The 21,752-nt window shown below is 43.1% G+C and overlaps 1 protein-coding gene across 1 annotated transcript in view; it reads right to left on the reverse strand.

The window, feature by feature from the left end:
* The window catches only part of cacna2d2a (calcium channel, voltage-dependent, alpha 2/delta subunit 2a), a 667,325-nt gene that overhangs the window by 262,610 nt on the left and 382,963 nt on the right, over positions 1–21,752 (reverse strand). The gene's annotated exons all lie outside the window — the stretch shown is intronic.

Below are 21,752 nucleotides of genomic sequence, written 5' to 3' on the forward strand. Positions count from 1 at the left end.
CGTTGTGTGTCCAGCCATTTATTTCACTATTTAAATATATATATATATATATATATGTGGTTGAAATAGTTTACTGTCAAATAATGCAAAGAGTACACGACACGTGTTTCGCCCTAATTCTGGGCTCATCAGGCGTACACACTCTACTGCACTCCCTCTCAGGAATCGAACCTCGGACGTCAGCGCCAGAGGCGAAGCCCCTAAAGTCATGTGGTTCGTTTATTTGACAGCATGTAGATCGGGGTAATTACATTCACGGCATTCGTGGTCTGTGTCACAATCTGATTGTATGGGTGGTTACCTACCAGGTAACGCTTGTGGTTGGCCAGCAAGTCTGCTAACATCCGCCACAGTGCCCTCAGTTGTGAGAAGCAGATCATAGAATGGTTGAAATAGAGGACGAAACACGTGTCACGTACTCTTTGCATTATTTGACAGTAAACTATTTCAACCATTCTATGATCTGCTTCTCACAACTGAGGGCACCGTGACGGATGTTAGCCGACTTGCTGGCCAACCACAAGCGTTACCTGGTAGGTAACCACCCATACAATCAGATTGTGACAAAGATTACGAATGCCGTGAGAATATATATATATATATATATATATATATATATATATATATATATATATATATATATATATATATATATATTGTAGGAGATGGCCGGCTGTTCATCCCGGGCCAAAGACCAGCAGGGAATCCTGGACAATGGAGTTTCTATTCCCAACCCTGCTGGATACCGTGGGGCCCACCAGAGGACGCTGCAGGTAGGCTCAAGGACTTGCATGTGCACTATAACCCGGAAGTACGTCTTAGTCACAGCGACAGAGGAAATGACGTGCTTTCGGGATGAAGAAGGAGAGTTTTATCCAACCCGGAAGTGCTAAGAAGTCACGTGGACAGGGGTTCAGGAGCACTTCCGGGTCATGGACTATAAAAGAAACCCCAGACGAGTGAGCTGAGCTGGGAGGAAGGGTGGCAACGTGTCTGGGATTGGAGGATTGTGTATTGATTATTGATTGGTTATTGTATGAGTAGTGTGGAGTGGAGGGTGCTTGGTGCACGTTATTATTATAATAAAAACAATAAGTATTGGACTTTTACCTGGTGTTTGGCGTGGTACCTGAGGGTTCAAGGGAGCGATAGTGCTTCCTACTGTTACAATATATATATATATATATATATATATATATATATATATATATATAATGTCACAAGTACCACACTGAGACATCATGAAGGTTTGGGGCAGCCGCTGTATATTACATCGTGGCTGCAAAATGGTTTGAAACAACAACAGATCTTTACAGATCGAAGTCCACAATTGAAAAGCCGGTATAGAGACGAGATGGCTGCTTTAAAGGCCAGTGCAGGAAGTGACGTCATTAGAGCCGGGGACCGGAAGTGACGTCATCGTAAGGCCCCAGATCCCTGAAGGATTTCCCGAGGATAGTCTACAAGGGATCAAGAAAGACAGTTAGTGCACCCCGCCGCCCCCGGTCGAATATGGAATTACTATTATTCAGGCCTTTTAATTGTCTCCTACTTGCACGTGTGTGACAGTATATGTATATATATATATATATATATATATATATGTGTGTGTGTGTGTGTGTGTGTGTGTGGGCGTGTGCGTGTGTGTAACAAGTTGAAATAGAAACCCAAGTGACCCTAATTGTGAGAATAAGTCCCCAAGCCACATGCAAGCAAGAGACACAAGAGGTAGTGATAACTCATTTAGGGGCACAGTTTCCTTCTGTCAGCTACTTTGTTTCTTCAGAGAGGCAGCAGCTGCCTGCCGCGCTGTGTGATTTCAGCAGATAAGCATTTTCTAGAACATTTTCATGTGGTCATCCATTGTAATAAAATTTTAAAAAATATGTGGTGACCTTTGCCACATACTGACAGGGGCAGTGAAGCAATGCACACCTCCTGAAAAGTGGCCCTGTGGCTTCACAAATGGATGTTTGAGAGGTGACGGCCTGATGGCAACTCTACAGCAGGCCAGCAGCAAGGGGGCTCTCTGGGATAAAAGGAGACCATCACAGAGGGCAACAGCAACCCAGGGAGAACCCCAGATGCACTGAGCTTTATGTTTTATTACGTATGGACTCAGAAGACCATTCAGCTCCACTTTGGACTCCCTGTATGGAAGATGCTTGCAGGCCTTGTGCTCTGGAAATTTATTTCTAACTCCACGTGGGTAAAAGGGAAAATCATTTAGGTTCAAGCTGAAGGAAAGAAGAAATGGGACACTGCTAGAAGACCTGGACTTTGAAGATGACATGACATATAATTATACTCATATGCAGGATAACACAGACTATCTGGAAGCCACATCCACCAAAACAGGGTCGAATATCCGCAAAAAGAAGATCGAGTTCATGAGAATCAACACCAAAAATGACAACACCTTTAAAGTAGAAGGTGACACCCTCCTCTACGTATCTGGGAAGCACAGTGGATAAACAAGGGGGTGCAGACAGAGATGTCACTGCTAGACAGGGGTGGCTTTGGTGTCACAGAATAAAATTGACTACAAAACAATAAAACTGAGGATCTTCAGTTCTTACATCAAAAGCGGTTCTATTGTACAGTGCAGAAACATGGAGAATGAGCAAAAGGACCCAAACAAAGGATCCAAAAAATGTACCAACAATCAACATATGGTGTCCTGACCAAATAAAAAATAAAGACTTGTGGCAAAAAGCAGGACGAGGGCCTGTCATCCCGTAAATCCGGAGGAGAAAGTGGGGCTGGATTGGACATACCCTTGGGAAACCTGCTTCCAGCACTACCTAGTAGAAGAAGAAGGAATAAAGACAGACCAAGAAATACCTGGAAGCGAGTAACAGAAGCAGAACTAAAAGAGTATGGCACCAGCAGGAAAGAGATAGAAATGACTGCCGAGAGCCAAACTTACTGGAGAGGTGTCAGTAATGGCCTACGCTTCACATGAAGCTACAGGCTTAAGTAAGTCAGTCAGTCAGCAGAATGGAAGGCGTAGTGTTCCAGTGTGCTGCCTGATTCATTGCTTCATTTGAATAATTAGTGGAGGAAGCAACTTCTAGCTGCCTGACCAGCATGCCTGAGGTGCAACAAGAAGTAGACACAGTCAAGCATGTCTGGTAGGTGTTCATTCTTACATTTTTCTCTAGTTTAAGCGGTCAGTAGCAATGAGACCTGAACAGCTTATTTTAAAGCCAACATTTAAACACAGACCGTTATTTTATATCATGCCAACCCATATAGTTGTTTACATCGATTACTTATTGTTGATACAAAGCAGATTACATGAGCTGCTCAAGAACACACTGGAAGTCACAGCGAGGCTGGCCCAGCAATTCAGTGCTTTACATTTACATCACCACATGGGGGCAGCACTGCTCTTGGGGTCCTGATCCAGCTGAAGGCGGTTTATTCTGCTGTTTTCCTAGCAGGTGAGATGGCCAGAATGCCTCAAATTTACTCAACAGCACAGTTGGTTCTACAACCATAATGTGAATGAAGCAGGATGGACATTGGACAAAATGATGGTGTCTAGCTCTTGGACAGAGATATATTTGTGAACGAGCCTAACCAGATCTTCAAATCAAAGAGTCAGAAATTCAAATCAAAGAGTGGGGGCGGGCCTTTGAAGCGTCAATCACCAAGGCGGTACCCTAAAAAAAACGTGGCGGTACTCTATGTGGAAACTGCAAGATGTGCTGTTCCGTGAGTGCGGGACTTCTTCAAGCAGTCAGTGGAACAAAAGATCAGAGATGGCACAGGCTGAAAGGGCTGACCTAACAGGTGTATGAAAAAAAAAAAAGACAAAAAAACACTAACTATGCCTGCCTCCTTAATTATTAAGATTTACTGCTGAGATCATGTGACATTTTAACTTTATTTTGTTTTTTATAGTAATTTATGTATAAGAAGTCCTACTCAATGAACCAGGTATTTGCCAAAGATTTTTTTAATCTGCTTAACTATTTTGGGACCTTTAGATAATACTAAGAGCTGGGTGTGTTGAGACTGTACCATTTATCTATATGCTGATTGGTGTAAACTGAAATGCTTCTTGACTGTGTTATGCAAATGAACCTAACTTACATAAGCCCACTGCATTGTTGTATTGCTCAGTCTTGTCACAGTGAACTGTTCAGTGCACATGGCAGCCTCCTTCAAGCTTCATGTAAAAAAGGGCGTCCATCTTAGAGACATTTGATAACGGTGACTATTCACAACTATTCTTTATTTACAGAGTATTCTCCCTAACAAAGACAAACCACAGCAAACAAATTACAATAGTAATCCATATAATCAAAGGTCAAAACAGAAGCAATAAACTAAAAAATCCAGAAAATCGATACTCAAGAGAAACACTCCTTGATAGTCAGACAATCAATGAACCGTTAAGAGTCTCACTTCCCAGTCTGAATTTATAGACTGAGGGCGGCCCCTTAGCAGTGATGCAACGGTGGTCCTACCTCTTGGTGGGTTTCTACCCATAAGATGCAACATACATGGATAATGAATAAAAAAAATATTAACAAAATTTACATAAATCTATGAAACGTACGTCAAAATCAACAAAGAAGACACAATGAAGGGAAACACAAATAAGCCAGGAAAAACAATTGGCTAAAACATAACATAATAGTGCACTTTGACTTCGATGGATATTCACATTTTATTTCATCAGCAGCTATAATGATAGCAAAATGCCTCCTTTAAATTTCTAGATGCTCTTGTGAACAGTAAATATGGAAGCGGCTAATGTCAGCATTCCAAAAATGTGTCTTTTAAAGTGCTTACAGAGCTACTGTATACTGAATGGAGACGCAGCCGAAATCTCCATTGACTGGCTGTGCTACCCATCTAAAGCAGGTTGAAATCTAAGTAATTAACATAGACCTCAGCAGTACACTGTCTATTGAAATGTATTTTCTACTACATGTACTAATAAAATTCATTTGTCATTCCAACAGACAGTGCAGTAGAAACATTTGTAGTAATAAAATGCTTTACTAAATTTTTTGTGATGTGCCATCTGTTAGAATGACAAATGCATTGTGTCTGTCTCTGTTATATGCCATGTGGTATGGCACTTGTAAAAGCAGTGCTAATGTTTGTGATGCATCATCTTTTCGAATGACACACATACTTGTATGCTTTTATTAAGGTGGACTGCCAGACCTGTGCAGCAGCAGCTCTTACCAAAGTTAAAGGAATACTCCTCCTAAACCTGATATTTTTATGATATGTTACTTATCTCATGCAGTTGTTAGTGATGGCTGAGAAAAAAAAAATAATCTCATGTTTTCATGCAGAAAGGAGAGAAAAAAAGTTCCTGATACAATCCAAGCCAACGATGATCAGTGCTGTAAAATGGCAAATGACGTGGAAAAAACGCCCATGGAGAAAAGAAAAAAAAAGTATAAATTAGCATATGTAGTTCTAATTCAGTGTGTTCATAGGAAATGTAAGGATTTACTTCATGAGTGAGAAGTACATTATAATAAAGAATAGCTGTGTCTAATATTTGAAATATTCAACTGTGTAAAGTCTAAATATTCTCAACTGTCAACATCTGATGGAGGTCCATAGGATCAAAAATCACATCATATTCATAATCACTGACCTTGAAATAGTCTCAGTAGGTATCCCAGAAGATTGTTTGAAATGTGCCATTTTTTAACTTTCGGGGGGTTTCTCTTTGAGGGTTAGGACCACCAGTAAAGAATCAGATATCAAAACTATTACCATATAGCATGACAATCCACTTGCCTATATTACCAATCTTTACCCCCCTTTCTTTACCCACCCTTTATCTTAAAGCTTTTTATCTTAGCCCTAAACCTAAAAAAATCACATTTGGGGCCCTGAGGTTAAAATATTTCTCTTGGGGGGGGGGGCCTCAATATTAACCCTTCGATTAATTATCTTCTTTTTAAATACCTCAATTGGAATACACTATTAGATTTTATGGAATGCTCTGCTTTGTTTATTTGTTTTAAATGCCGAGTTTAAAAGTTTATTTTTTAAAATTGTTTAAAGTGCATTGTAATCGATTTTTACGTGCAAATTTTAGAATCACCAGTAGGGGGCAGCTCTTTTGAACCCACCCCCCGCTTTTTTTTTAAATGGCAATTTTATGGCAGATTTTCAATGCCTATTTTAAAATATCATTTGAAGATAACTTCAGCAGTTTACAAGTAATTTTCAGAGGATTTATTAACATTATTATTGAAATTTTTGTACTGTTTGTGATAGAATTCTGATTGGGCAGAGACGACTTAAGTAAAAATGTAGTTTCTGGATAATTGTGAGCCATTTCTCCCCTAACTCTAGTTTGACCCCTCATGTCATATTAGCGGGTGACCTCTGGGGTCAGTCGATGTGGTGGCACTACTTCAAGTCCTTCTGCTTATTTTTGGTGAAGATACCTATTGGTTTATCAATATGGTGTCATATCCTGCACATAATCCATCCATCCATTTTCCATCCCGCTGAATCTGAACACAAGGTCACAGGGGTCTGCTGGAGCCAATCCCAGCCAATACAGGGCACAAGGCAGGAACCAATCCCGGGCAGGGTGCCAACCCACCACAGGACACACACACAAACACACCCACACACTAGGGCCAATTTAGAATCGCCAATCCACCTAACCTGCATGTCTTTGGACTGTGGGAGGAAACCGGAGCGCCCGGAGGAAACCCGCGCAGACACGGGGAGAACATGCAAACTCCATGCAGGGAGGACCCAGGAAGCGAACCCAGGTCCCCAGATCTCCCAAATGCGAGGCAGCAGCGCTACCCACTGCGCCACCGTGCCGCCCCCTGCACATAATATGGTTCAAAAATCCCCTGGGTCTAGAAGGGGGAACCCTAAAAATCCTGCGCGTAAATACACAGCAAGACGAGTCAAACGGCTTATCATATGTGGGGTTTTCTTGTTCCGGTGAGTCAGGTGATTTTAAAGCAGATTCAAAAATCTCACGTTACTTGTGTCACGCAATCCACGTTGGTGATCCAGCTGTACGCACAAAACGTGCCACACGCATACCTTTCTGCTAAAATAATGTTAAATATACACTTCTGGAGTTATCAGTGCAAATCATAAGCAGGAAACGTAAAATTGCATAGGAATGACTTTTTTAAATGAAACACAGGACTCTTGACCAATGAATGAGGGGAGGAGGAGGGTCTTCAATTCAAAAGGTCATTCCTATGAGGGAGAACTCCAAACTACATGGGGTGAGTAACTCATTAAAAAAATATATATATAGTGGTCCTTTAAATACTGACACCATCCAAACAGTCATTTGTCAAGAAGGTGGGAGAAGAAGGTGACATTTCCCAAGCCTCGTCCCTGCCTCGCATGTGCAAGTGGGAACCAAGCAAGCTTCATGGAGCTCTGCTCACGTGCAGGCCCGGTCTTAGGTATTATGGGGCCCTAGGCGAAAGGGGGGTCCAGGGGCCCCCTGAGGGGGGTGGAGCCCCCCTGGAAGCTCAGTGAAATGCGTGAAAATTAGACCACGGAGTCGATCCGGGGCCCTAGGAGGTCGCCTACTTCGCCTATGCCTAAGGCCGGGCCTGATTGGGACAAATAATGCTGTAGTATATTTAAGTATATATATATGACAATTGCTCACTCGGACAATTTGTTTTGGGGGCCCCCAAGAAGGCGGGGACCCTAAGCTATAGCTTGTGTAGCTTATACGTAAATCCTGCACTGCTCACGTGGAGTCGGGGTGGCACGTTTCAGTATGGAAATGGAAACAGCTGCCTTTGTTTGTGTCTATGCAGAGGCAACTGTCAGAGATGGGAATTAACCAAAGGCATTTTTAATCTTGTTTTGAATGATCAAATCATCATTCCCAGCAAGGAGGAGGAAAAAAAAAATAAAACACAACAAATCAGGAAAGGCATCTTTTTTTTTTTTATTTGCTGCATTTCCCTCATTAACTTCAAAGAGCCAGCACAGCACAGGCCTGCATTCAATCAGATTAGAGAGCGACAATAGAAAGGATCTGCGCGCCACTAATCCTCATTGAGCCTGCCTGGGTCGTCCTGTGCGGAGAGAAATTCTACAGATGAGGGTTTAGTGGCCTTTTGTTCCACTCTGCCGCTCTGTCTTGAAAATAAAATAAATATAGTGAGGTGAAGGAGCAACACTGGGGATTGGTCGATTCAGTTGGGGGGTGATGGCAGGGAATGAGCATCAACCTTGATGGGTGGAAGAAGAGAGACTCGCGTCCCTTTAATCCATTTGAAGTTTCACCTTTCGTAAACCGTTGTTGAGAAAGGGAACGGCAAAATAAACATTCACTCAAGGTCACACCACTCGTCGGGCTCCGTGAGCTTGAGCAAGACCATCAGAATGACGATCAAGGCAGTGTGCAAAAGGAAGTGGCAGCCCACCTTGGAGTGGTCCGCTCAAGAGTAACTGACAGTCTCTTACTAAAACTGGTCTGTAACTTCTCATCTCTTTACTCCTCCCTGTCTGTCCTGACTTACGGTCAATTGTTTTTATTTGAGGGCTTGTGTTTAATCTGATGAATTAGCCCACCCAGGCACATGTTTTGTGTGTAAATGCATTGCATAGGAATAAACAGACAATGTTGAATAAGTCACTTGGGTTTTAAAAGAAGATTTCAGGAGAGGGGACTGCCAGTGGGGGCTTTCAGGGACAACCTGCAGACAGAGAGGCTTTCTCGGAGGTGGGCACGGCTTTGCAAGGTGGTGACAGTCTGATTCGGGAAACTGTGATGTTAAATGGGTACCTGCAGGGAAAAGCCACACCGGAGTAAAGCTGATGTGACCACGTCCAAAAGGAGAACACCAAGTCGTATTATCTCAGTTGGAAATGAAAATCTTCTAAAGCCCCCTGTGGACCACAATTCAAAGCTGGGCTGGGAATGTTCATTACTTTTACTGGTACAGTGCCTATAAAAAGGGTTTCCACTTTTTATTGTTATACAACATGGAATTCCAGTGGATTTCATTTGGATTGTTTTACACTCATCAAAGGAAACAATTTATGACAATTAAATGTAATGTCTTCAGAGATGTGGGAGAATAACTGTTGGAAAAAAAACACACAAACATGGGCAGATTGGGCAAACCGCCCATAGACAACATCCAAGTGTGGGATGTGCAGCTAGGACCAGTGGCATCTCTGGGGGTCAGGGCTTCCAGGGCTTTAGACCTCAGGCATCCAGCCCCTGATCAATAAGAGAGTTCCCCCAACTCTATCCAATGAACTTAGGCTTCTAGTCCCTGATGTTCGCAAGCCAATCCCTTGTTTCTCCCAGTTTGGTGTACTGACAATGCTCATCGAACCAGCAAAAATTCCAAAGGACCCCTTGGCTTTATCAGAGGGAGGGTCTAAGCCAGGGGTCTCTAACCTTTTTCTCCCCCCTAAGAGCTACTTTTACAAAATGAAAATGGCCAAGAGCTACTCATGTTTTCTAACGTTAATTCTCATAGCTTATTTCAACCCAAACAAACTGAATAAGCTCGTTTTGCCTGAACATTTACAAAATATTAGTGTCCATAACTCACATTTTGCATTAAAACGCCACAAAAAAATATTTCGTTCACCTGCCAGTGCATTTTGTATGTCTGTCTGTATGCATTTTCTAGTGTAGCTCACGCTATTGAATTAAAACATGAATGCTGTCAAAACAAAACAATGCAATTCCAAACACACAGATCTGACTTCTTCATTTGTCATGTTGTTCCATGTCACTGTGTCACTTTATTCACAGGTCCAGTTAGTTAGATGACTGGCACTGCATGGAGTCAACAAGAGAGGCAGGTGTACGGTGGAGTGGAGCCACTGAGGTTCACTCTTCTGGAGTCCTTTAAATGTTCGTCTGTCAGTCTTGTTCTGAACATTCTTGTCAGACTCACAGAGGTATGGAGACCCAAACAAAGCAGACATTTTCAGAGCTGCTTGGTGAAGATTCTTAGTTATCTGGCTCTACTAAGCTCCAGAAATACTGAGAATGCTGTTCAGACTTTAACTGCACATTATTTTTATATAATATATAAAATCCAATGTCTGACTGACTGTCCGCTTTTCACAAGAGAAATATTTAACGGATTTGGATCGGGTTTTTCTCTATAATTTGCTTGAACATTCCGGTTGATTTTGCGACTTCTCTCATTTCGCTATGTATCGTAGTTCGCTTGCGGTCCCGATTCATTTACGCGAATGTGAGAAACATGCAGCGGGCTGAGGGGCGGGGCCTTCCTCACTCACTCGCCAGCTTCGGGGCGTGGTCCTTACCCCCTCTTAGCTAGCGAACGAGAGAACAATTGAATTCAACTTTGTCTGATATTTAAAATAAAGTGTTACTTAGGTCTTGATGAGTTTGAGTCCAGATAGTCTCTTAAGTGTCACATTGAAAACAGATTGCAATTCAGATTGTGGATTGTGATTTTGAGTTAAAAGGATCGTGATATGATTTTTTGGAAAGATCGCCCACCCCTAATTTGACTAATCAAGTTTTCAAATTTATGTAGGATTCATTAACGCTTTGGCGAGCTACTTGGGAAGGATTGTTAGGTAACGGTAGTTTGCAAGCGATGTGTTGGAGACCCCTGGTCTAAGCCCTTAATAAGCACTAAAGCTAGCAGCACCCCTGCCCAGGACACTGGGTCCAAGAGGCAGGGCCGGTCTTAGGCCACTGCAACCTATGCGGCCGCAGTGGGCCCCGCACTTTCATAGGCCCCGCGCTAATTCTAGGTGTAAATTATTAAATTAAACCATTATAACTTATAATCATGTATAGGTCAGCGTGTTTATTCTGTTTTTATGTTTTTACAGTGTTTTTTATCTATTACGTCGTTGTTTCAAGTGATTACGACAAGTAAATAAAATTGAAAAAAAATTGTAGCTGCTCGGGTGCTTTATCTCTAAACTCGTCATTTAGGGGAACTTGGGTTAAGATGAAACAGACACCGTTCTTAACCTTATGATGGCTCAGCTCAGTGAAACCAATCAAATAGGAGGAGCTATTTATGGAGATGAGGTTATCGATTTTTTGGATGAATAGTTTGAAATTTACCGGCAGTGGTTTAAATTTTCTCTTTTCTGCCAGACGAAGATTTTTTCACCGGTGAGTAAAGCTTGTTCCTCAGAAACAAGCGTTGTATAAAATTCGAAGATCCTGTACATTGATAACCCACCCTATGTTAACAGTCAGCCATAGAATCATCGGCACGTCAACTTGTATCTTTATACAATTTGTTTTATGAATAGTCTATCATTTCAAATGTTTAAGATAGTTTTACAAAATAAAATAATGTGATTCGTCTACCCAAACGATTGTTTCATCTTACCCGTAGTAGGGGTAAGATAAAAAAAAAAAAATTTCACAAACACTTGCTCAAAACGTACTGATTCATCCCTAAGCGACAAGCGCATGCATATGCAGATCATTAACAATAATTTGAAAATTACTGGTAAAAAGCAAAAAATGTGGATTTGACAAGGAATTTTAAAAAGTGGTTCATCTTACCTCAAGTTCCCCTAAATTGGTAGACTTAAGGTATTTTTTTAAATTTTATTTACTCATAATCAAATGCAAACGTGACATAATCAAATGCAAATTGTCGTTCAAACGTTAAATCACGTAATCAAATGCAATAACGACGTAATAAATCAGTAAATACTTTATTTTGTTCATTTTTCATTTTTTTAACTGTGGCATCTGGTGAAAGAAGCTTCTCGCGCCTCAAACTAATCAAGAATTACTTGAGGTCAACAATTCACGAAGATAGATTGAACAATTTGGCAATTCTTGCTATTGAGCGTGATCTATGTAGGAAACAAAATTTTGATGATATACTGTATGACTTCGCTACACGCAAGGCTCGTAAAGTAAAGTTAATTTGATCTTGATTTTGTACTTAGTAAAGAATGAATAAAATGCAAAGACGAATTTATTTTCTAATACAAAATCTTAATTTTCACTTATTATCCTTATCCCTACCCCGACTGGGCCCCGCGCAATCGGTTTCGCATAGGGCCCCGCAATTGTTAGGGCCGGCCCTGCCAAGAGGCATCAGTACCACCATGCCATACGGAGGATGCTATAGGTGCAGCTCAATTAAGAAAAGCTAATTACATAATATGGGGGTGCAGGGCCGTCTTAACAGCACCATTGGCCCCCAGGCAAAGTAGTGAGCTGACAGCAAAAAGAAAGATACATAGACATCAGAAACATCGTGGACCCCAGCCAGTGCCCATATGTTAAGATGGCCCTGGGTGCTGTTATACAATTGTCTTGCTTTGTGTTCTTGGATTGCTTCTACATTATTTTTTGTTGCGCCTGGAGGCATGTTTTATGAAATGTTCCCCTTCGGTTCCTGCTTTTCTTATTGTAGCGCCCACCACACGTCTCACTGATCCATAACACCAGGTGGACAGCAGATTCCAAAAATGGAGAAAGCATGAAACGCCATCACACAAATGTGCTCGAAAGGTGATGTGACTCCGTGCCTTGCAGGACCTACAAATATACTATCCGATACATTGTCTAAGCGAAAGCCCACTGTGCTTTAATAATGACAACAGGCCTCGGCCTACTAGACACTGTAAAGTTCACAGACGCTTCCAATCTTCACATTTCCTTCCTATATCTGCCCACTCCGTTGTCACTTGACCTATAAGTATGTGACATCATTTTTTTGTGTTACTGGTATTCTCCACATTGAGAACATGCAGCACTATAAAGAGACCTACTGGGAAAGGCACGAATTAGAAAAACACCCGCCTAAAAACTGATGTCTGAAAAGTTGCTGAGTACCAAAAGATGAAGAACCCAACAGTTCATTGACCTAACGTTTATTTATATGGCCTCTTTGTTGGTGAACATCACCTGATAACACCACACATACTGCTATACACAGGATGGTGCATCAGAATGCAGCTCCACTCACAGTATAAGAAGTGAAGGCAGCAGGTGGTCCCTGTGTGCAGCATTTCACTCTGTTCTTCCTTGAGAGTTGACATGGCGTATTTATTTGAACAGCACAGTTCATTTGTGGAACTCAGTGTTCATCAAGACTTCTTCACATTGTTACAAACTCAAACGAGAGCCATTGCAAGGTTTGGGGCAGCCATCCATATATTATTTCCTGGCTGCAAAATTGAAAACCAGTGATAGCACTGATGGGCACAAATCGGAGTCCAAAACAGAACTGAGGGAACAGGGGAAAGGTGGAGGCTTTTCAAGGCCAGTACAGGAAGGGACATCCAAGGTGCCGGGACCGGAAGGGTCTTCAACTATAAGTTTGGGCCTGGAAATGACATCAGAGGGGACGGAACCGGAAAGGTCTTCATCCATAGGTTCAGACCCGGAAGTGACATCAGCAGGGCAAGGTGGAATTTCCTGTAAGCGGTCTGAAGAAAAATGAGAAAAAGAGTCGGTGCACTCTGCCACACCCCGGTCTGCTTCGGAACTGCCCTCATTCAAGCCCTTTAGCTACCTCCCATGTGCACGTGTGCAGCAACGTTGAGTGATATCCAATTGGGAGCGCTTCTGTGACGCTCACAATTCAGCCATTGCTGGAAAAATGTAGCGTATTACTGGTTTTGTGAGCAGTGTAACCAAACTAAGAAACCCTTCTGTTCGTACCCCAGAGGCGGTGGTCAACATTGTGGATCACAAGGAAAGAAGTCCTCTCAACAGACAGACGCATGTCACGCAGATCATGTCAATGTATACATGTTAGTCTTTAAAATGGGCTGTCACATTCTTTACTAGCACTCTCTAATACTTATGACTTAACTAAATACCCTCTTCAAGTGTAACTCATAAAACTTGCAATGACAGTAAGCTCCTTTGTCCAGCACTCCCGTATATTATTATTATTTCATTAATCATTTCCCTTATGTTACTTAGCATCGAGGGTATCATCATCATCGTCGTCACTACCATTTATTACCTCTTTCACAGAAAGTTGTGAAGGGGCACCACACCACCAGAAAGGCAGGATTTATTATTTTTTTTTACTTATTTTTATTATTTGGTTCACACCTTAACCAACATTTGAGAGACACAATTGGTTGCATTTTTTTCCCCGTTTGTCCAATTGGAGTGCAGGCAGGTGAAGCAACTTGCTTGTGGTCACATGGTGTCAATGGCCGGCTTTCAGCCCACATCCTCAGGGTTTGGTGTCCAACGTTTAAACCACCACACCACACCGCCTGGGATTTAAAGACACAGTGCTGAGTTGGTCTCTTGGTAGGCTCCGAGTACCAACAGGGGAACACATCGGCTCCGATCACCAGCTAAAACATAGAGTGCCACTCCAGACTTAACACTTTCCTGAAACATTGCACAAATAAAGCACAATTTGCACAAAGATACCAGATTTGAAAAGGACATGCTTGGAGCAAAGCATCTTCATCATCTTCATTCACCGTGAGCATCACCCTAAATGGCATTACGCGGACAGAAATGCAATCTCATGGCAGCAGATGAAGTGGCGGGCCTCTCTAGCCACCGAGGACAAAGATGTCCCCCAGGCTGTCACAGATGCTCAATAATTTCCACCTTGAAATGCCGGACTGAAAAGTAATCTCTGAGGACAGATAGTGGCGATAAGCACTCTTTTCAAAAGAAAAAAAAAAAAACAAAACCACTTTTTTTGCTTTGTTTGTCCTCCAGTCCAGTCCTGGTGACAATTGCAGACACACGGATAGACAAGAGGATTCCTGTCACCTTTCAACGACATTCAAATCAGCATTAAAATATTCCAAGCGGGCAAGCAGCACAATCCGGATGTGTCCTGCTGCGCCCTGGGTTATGTATCATTGGAGCGGCTAAATCCCCGTCTCATTGTTTCCTGACAGCCTTCCCCTTTCAAAGGGGGCTCAGCTTAACCCCCTGATAGCATCACAGCACCAGGACAGGCGCAAGATAAAATGGTATCAGGCACACCATCTTCCACTATTCAGCTCTCAAATTAACACCTTTCAAAAGCTCTGAGCAGAATGGTATCTGATGGGAACGATTGCAGGGGCCTACGTGCCACGCGCCACAAGGAAAAGATGCCCTTTTGTGAGCAGGATCTGAGAGAGTTTAATCCTTTTGCTTGGCTAGAAGCCGCCTGTCACACGGTGGTGAGAGACATGCAAAGCGATCAGAGGGTGGCATAACAGCAGGCCGTCATCCCCAAAAGCCATGCGGATGTGCCAGGAACCTGTGCTACACTATGCCATGTAAAGGTAACGGCATCAGAACTGAAAACTGTGGGAACCCCGCCGACCCCCCACCCCCCGCACCGATCAGAGCAAGTGAAGAGAAGAGGCTAGTGTGGTATGGTGGTCAAAGAACTGGGCATTAAACTTCAAGGGGCACAGTTTATTTGATCTTCCCAAGGCATGGCAATTAACCTGTGCCCCACATGACAACAACATTTATTTCTATAGCACACTTTCATACATAGATTTACAAGATGAAGAAAGATAAAATATACAAATTAGGCAATACTAATTAGCAAAGAATAAAGGAAAGAAAAAAAAAGAAAAAAAATCTGCAGGGGTTCCAAGGCCACGAGACCACCCAGCCGCCACTAGGCATTATACCCAACATCAGTGATCTCAATCAGTCCTCCATCAGAGGCGCAAACTCACAGTAGTGGTGCCCTGTCCAGGGTGTGTTCCTGCCTTGCACCCATGCCAGCTGGGGTAGGCCCCAAGCAACTATGAGACCCTGCTCTAGATTTAAACAACCTGACGTGACTTCAAACTCCAGACTCTTTAGCGACTGGCAATGGATCTCACACCAGCCAGGACATCCCGAGCAGTGGATCTCTCTGACGGCTTCTCCTGCTGGGCCTGAAATCGGCCTCACTGCCACGGCTTGAGCCTCCGTTTTCTGAAAGAGAGGAAGGACGTTTTCTTGTTTTTCTCTCTCTTTGTGTGAGTGTCCTTTATAGACAATCAAATCTGTTAATCTTAAACCGGATGTATGACCGGGTCGGCTGATGTTGGGACACAGGAATATTTACAGTGGCACTGCACCAAGCAAATTAAACAAGCTGCCTGCCCGCTGTACATACAGTAAAGCACTTTGGAGCTTCCCATTACTGTCAAAGGTGACGTGCTACATTCATATTTATGATGACTTGTGGCTCTTATCAAGTCATCATCTCTAAGAATGCAAGATTTACTACATTTACTTCGAAGCTGTAATTTAATTTAGACACAAACCACTTTACAACGGTGTTTAAAATAAAAGGCGCAGGATGCTGATGATGCTCTTATATTTAAGTATGCAGAATGTAGCTCTGTAAGTGGTGGTGTCTGGGATATCACAAAAGTTGCCATATTCAGAAATGCTGAAAAATATTATAATGATAAAGTATCGCTTATGATAAGAGGCTTATGTCACCGGTTCTTACCCTCAAGAATATTTCAGTACATATGGCACTGTACAACAACATTCAGTATACAGTACAGAAATGAGACTCCATATTTGGGACGGTTGGACAGTGAGAATGCATGACATTCAGTAACAGCAAACAGCGGTTTGATTTGCCAAATGCCCAGCACATGTCACTTCAGCCTGGATAGATGGCAGAGGGTGAGGTTTACTCATGCCCACATCTTAACTCTCACTTGAAGTGAAGATGACCAGGGAGCAGATCTGCACCTCTGACTCTCTATCTATAAATCCAGTGAGTGCATTAAAAGCTACATAAATTAAAAAAAAGTATAGGTAAGTAAACACCAAATAGTTCAAAATAATAGGAAAGTTGTGTTCTTCTTCTTTTAAATGACTCCTCACACCTCTTTTTATTTAAATTACAACAAAACACAATCTTCTTCTTCTTTCGGCAGCTCCCGTTATGGGTTGCCACAGGCGGATCATCTTCTTCCATATCTTTCTGTCCTCTACATCTTGTTCTGTTATACCCATCACCTGCATGTCCTCTCTCACCACATCCATAAACCTTCTCTTAGGCCTTCCTCTTTTCTTCTTCCCTGGCAGCTCTATCCTTAGAATCCTTCTCCCAAAATACCCAGCATCTCTCCTCTGCACATGTCCAAACCAACGCAATCTCGCCTCTCTGACTTTGTCTCCCAACCGTCCAACTTCAGCTGACCCTCTAATGTCCTCATTTCTAATCCTATCCATCCTCGTCATACCCAGTGCAAATCTTAGCATCTTTAACTCTGCTACCTCCAGCTCTGTCTCCTGCTTTCTGGTCAGTGCCACCGTCTCCAACCCATATAACATTGCTGGTCTCACTACCGTCCTGTAGACCTTCCCTTTCACTCTTGCTGATACCCGTCTGTCACAAGTTGCTCCTGACACTCGTCTCCACCCATTCCACCCTGCCTGCATGCTCTTTTTCACCTCTCTTCCACAATCTCCATTACCCAAGTATTTAAACTCATCCACCTTCGCCAACTCTACTCCCTGCATCCTCACCATTCCACTGACCTCCCTCACATTTACACACATGTATTCTGTCTTGTTCCTACTGACCTTCATTCCTCTCCTCTCTAGAGCATATCTCCACCTCTTCAGGGTCTCCTCAACCTGCTCCCTACTATCACTACAGATCACAATGTCATCAGCAAACATCATAGTCCACGGGGACTCCTGTCTAATCTCGTCTGTCAACTTGTCCATCACCATTGCAAATAAGAAAGGGCTCAGAGCCGATCCCTGATGTAATCCCACCTCCAACATGAATGCATCTGTCACTCCTACTGCAGACCTCACCACTGTCACACTTCCCTCGTACATATCCTTTACCACTCTTAGATACTTCTCTGCCACTCCTGACTTCCTCATACAATACCACATCTTCTCTCGAGGCACCCCGTCATATGCTTTCTCCAGGTCCACAAAGACGCAATGCAACTCCTTCTGGCCTTCTCTAAACTTCTCCATCAACATCCTCAGAGCAAACATTGCATCTATGGTGTTCTTTCTTGGCATGAAACCGAACTGCTCCTCACTAATCATCACCTCACTTCTTAACCTAGCTTCCACTACTCTTTCCCATAACTTCATGCTGTAGCTCATCAATTTTATTCCCCTGTAGTTACTGCAGTCCTGCACATCCCCCTTATTCTTAAATATCGGCACCAGTACACTTCTTCTCCACTCCTCAGGCATCCTCTCACTTTCCAAGAGTCCATTAAACAATCTGGTTAAAAACTCCACTGCCATCTCTCCTACACACCTCCATGCTTCCACAGGTATGTCATCTGGACCAACGGCCTTTCCATTTTTCATCCTCTACATAGTTGTCCTTACTTCCTACTTGCTAATCTGTTGCACTTCCTGATTCACTATCTCCACATCATCCAGCCTCTTCTCTCTCTCGTTCTCTTCATTCATCAGCCCCTCAAAGTACTCTGTCCATCTGCTCAACACACTCTTCTCGCTTGTGAGTACGTTTCCATCTTTATCCTTTATCACCCTAACCTGCTGCACATCTTTCCCAGCTCGGTACCTCTGTCTATCCAATCGGTACAGGTCCTTTTCTCCCTCCTTAGTGTCCAACCTCTCATACAACTCATCATACGCCTTTTCTTTAGCCTTCGCCACCTCTCTTTTCACCTTGCGCCTTATCTCCTTGTACTCTTGTCTACTTTCTGCATCTCTCTGACTATCCCACTTCTTATTTGCCATTCTCTTCCTCTGTATACTCTTCTGTATTTCCCCATTCCACCACCAGGTTTCCTTTTCCTCTTTCCTCTGTCCAGATGTCACGCCAAGCACCCTTCTTGCTCTCACCCTTACTACATCTGCTGTAGTTTCCCAGCTGTCTGGTAACTCTTCACTGCCACCCAGTGCCTGTCTCACCTCTTCCCTAAACTCAACCTTGCAGTCTTCCTTTTTCAACTTCCACCATTTGATCCTTGGCTCTGGCCTCACTCTCTTCCTCTTCTCGATCTCCAACGCCATCCTACAGACCACCATCCTTTGCTGCTTAACTACACTTTCCCCTGCCACCACTTTGCATTCTTCAATTTCCTTCAGATTGACTCTTCTGCATAGGATGTAATCTACCTGGGTGCATCTTCCTCCACTCTTGTATGTAACCTTATGTTCCTCCATCTTCTTAAAATATGTATTCACCACAGCCATGTCCATCCTTTTGGCAAAATCCACTATCCTCTGACCTTCTTCATTCCTCTCCTTGACACCATACCTACCCATCACCTCCTCGTCTCCACTGTTCCCTTCACCAACATGCCCACTGAAATCCGCTCCAATCACCACTTTCTGTCCCTTGGGTACACTGTCCATTATTTCATCCAAATCACTCCAGAAATCTTCTTTTTCATCCATTGCAAACCCAACTTGCGGTGCATATGCACTAACAACATTCATCATTACTCCTCCAATTTCCAGCTTCATAATCATTACTCTGTCTGACACTCTTTTCACCTCCAAAACACTCTTGACATACTGTTCCTTCAGAATAACTCCTACCCCATTTCTCCTCCCATCCACACCATGATAGAACAATTTGAATCCACCTGGCCTTACACCCCTTCCATTTAGTCTCTTGCACACACAATATATTAACCTTCCTTCTCTCCATCATATCTGCTAGTTCTCTCCCCTTACCAGTCATACTGCCAACATTCAAAGTTCCTACCCTCAGTTCCACTATCTTTACTTTCCTCCTCTCCTCCTGCCTCCAGACACGTCTCCCTCCCTTGTTCTCCTTCGGCCAACAGTAGCCCAATTTTCGCCAGCACCCTGTTGGCTAACAGTATTGGTGGTGGTCATTGTTAACCCAGGGCTCGACCAATCCGGTATGGAAATTTGTACTGTTGTTCGCATATTGATTTGGCAAAATTTTACACCGGATGCCCTTCCTGACGTAACCCTCCCCATTTATCCATGATCCAAAAAGAAGTACAGTAATGCATCTCAAAGATAATCCACAGAGCTGAACACAGCACTCCGCGGTGGGCTCTAAGAGCTACACAACAGGAGAGCCCCTCCGTAAAGCATCAGAGTTTCAGCACAGGCCTGGTATGCTTACTTTAGAATGACATTAATGGATTCTTGCCAAATTGTAAAAACAGCCTGAACAGAAGCTCCTAAGAAATGGATCTTTTCCAATCTGAGATAATACAAAACAGCCCTCTTCCACCGAGTTACTGGGGGTGGTTTGGGATTCTTTAAGTCGAGTGCAAGTTGTGTGATGTTGGATTATAAAATGGATTTTGACTACGTATATGTAGATTAGCTCTGACAGTGCTGAATTGTGGCTCCTAAGAAATATTTTACATAGTGCCCTACACGTGTACCATGCAGTATTCCAATTCGGTAATCGAGACCGCTACTCATGGTGTGTGTGCACCACATAGCAGAACACTTCACATGTACAGCTCAGTGTTAAAGCACATCAATACTTTCATGAGCGGGCGTTCTTGCAGTTTTGGTGGTGTGCTGAACTGGTATCACTTGAAGAGACACCCACTGAGTCAACAGGCTACTTAAAGGGGCAGGATCAGTTATGAAACACACTCTGGACCCCCCTCCCCCCACAGGAGGGTCGTGATGAAGGAGAGAGTTAAAACAAAACTGAGTGCCATTAAGAACAATGCTGCGCACCATAACGCTGAAGACTTTCAGCCAACAAATCATTCAGCCGAAGTGTGTCAGGAAACGCTACGGGGGGCTTCTTTATATCATCAGCAATATGCCTGCATAATGGGCCTGTGACAGCCAAGTCAGACGTTTTCTTTTTTTTTAATTGTCTTCCTTTTCAGTCATTCTGGTGTCAGTTTAAGGATTTATTTATTTAAAGAGCTCCAGTAAAAAGCCAAATATTCCCCTGGAGACGCATACATTTTTATCTCTCTATTTATTTTAGCTGCATACTCAGAACACACCATCTCGATGCACCTTAACCACTGCCATGCGCATCAGAGTGATTTTGTACACCACAGACCTGTTCATGGTGTGTATCAGAGAGAGAAGCCACTGTCCAGCGCAGTCATGTTTGAAAGTGCCCTTAGCCCAACTTGTAGGTCCTCATCTGTTCTGACTCAAATGGGCTTTTACAAGTAGCGGTTTGCCTACAGCAAGTTTTAAGTGGACCTTAGTAAGCAGTCCAACCTCTGCTTACAAAACATCTCGTGGTGGGTCACAGTCTGTGTTAAGCCCCTGTTTATTCAAAGTAACACATCATCTGGTTTTATATTAAGTCTGAGCCCTGTGATGGACTGGCACCATTGGCACTGGTCCAGGGTTTGTTCCTGCCTTGCATCCTGTGCTAACTGGGTTAGGCTCCAGCAGACCCCCGTGACCCTCTTCAGGACTAAGTGGGTTAGAAAACGACTGACTGACATTTAAGTATGAGAGCACTCCCAACGCACTTTACATCTGTCACAGTGCATGGAGGTGACCTCCGACATGGAAACCAAGGCAGGCTATAAAGCGTTCGGGTTACCAGCTGTCACTTCGAATACGTACCGTATTGTAGCTGGCTTCTTTTCTGTGGTGAGGATCACCTCAAAGCACACTGTGATGCAGGCAGAGTAAATGACTTTCTAATTGTGGAGCATTCGGTTTCAGGAGTAGTATGGGTGATTTATTAGCTCAGAGTCACAAATGATCACTGGAAAGGTTTATTCTACAAAGCACCCATCTGTCTCGCTGAAGGGAGTCTCAAATCACTCTACATGTGCCATGAATTTTACCAAATGTCACACACGTGCACATGGGAGGCAGCTAGAAGGACCTAAAGAAG

This window comes from Erpetoichthys calabaricus, chromosome 18 (genome assembly GCF_900747795.2).
Source record: "Erpetoichthys calabaricus chromosome 18, fErpCal1.3, whole genome shotgun sequence".
In the NCBI taxonomy this organism is placed as follows: Eukaryota; Metazoa; Chordata; class Cladistia; order Polypteriformes; family Polypteridae; genus Erpetoichthys; species Erpetoichthys calabaricus.